This window comes from Saccopteryx bilineata, chromosome 1 (assembly GCF_036850765.1).
Source record: "Saccopteryx bilineata isolate mSacBil1 chromosome 1, mSacBil1_pri_phased_curated, whole genome shotgun sequence".
Classification (NCBI taxonomy): Eukaryota; Metazoa; Chordata; class Mammalia; order Chiroptera; family Emballonuridae; genus Saccopteryx; species Saccopteryx bilineata.
In genome coordinates, this window is record NC_089490.1 from 132,732,849 (window position 1) to 132,733,383 (window position 535).

Consider the following 535-nt stretch of genomic DNA (forward strand, 5'->3'; position numbering starts at 1 on the left):
CTTTTCTGCTCCTGCGCAGTCCCTCCCCTGCAGTGACGTCACGACAACACAGCGAGCGACGGGATGGGTGGGGGTGTTCCCGGGCGGAGGGCCGACGTAGAGACGCGGGAGTTGCGCTGACACGTCTGGAATGAGCTCTTGCGTGTCGTTTGCCCTGGCGCGACCGAGTGAGTGATGCTGAGGGCAGCCGGGTGGAGGGCAGGGACCAGTGAGTAATGTGGGCGAAGCGCTCGCGCGCTGGCACCCGCAGCTCCTGCCCCTTTAAGTACTCTGTGCTCATTTCCCCTTTAAGTACTCGCTCCTGTAATGGGGGTGGAGCGGATGGAGCGGAGACCCTGGTGCCTCCCTGTCACAAGTGTAAACCAAAGCTGGGAGAACATGAACACGATAAGACAGACCGCACTTTTTAGTTGTTCAAGAATTTCTTTTTTATTTTTTTCCTTTTTTTTTTTAAACTAATTGAGAGGCAGGGAGTCAGACAGACTCCCGCATGTGCCCCGACGAGGATCGGCGGCAAGCGCAGTCGGGGGTGATG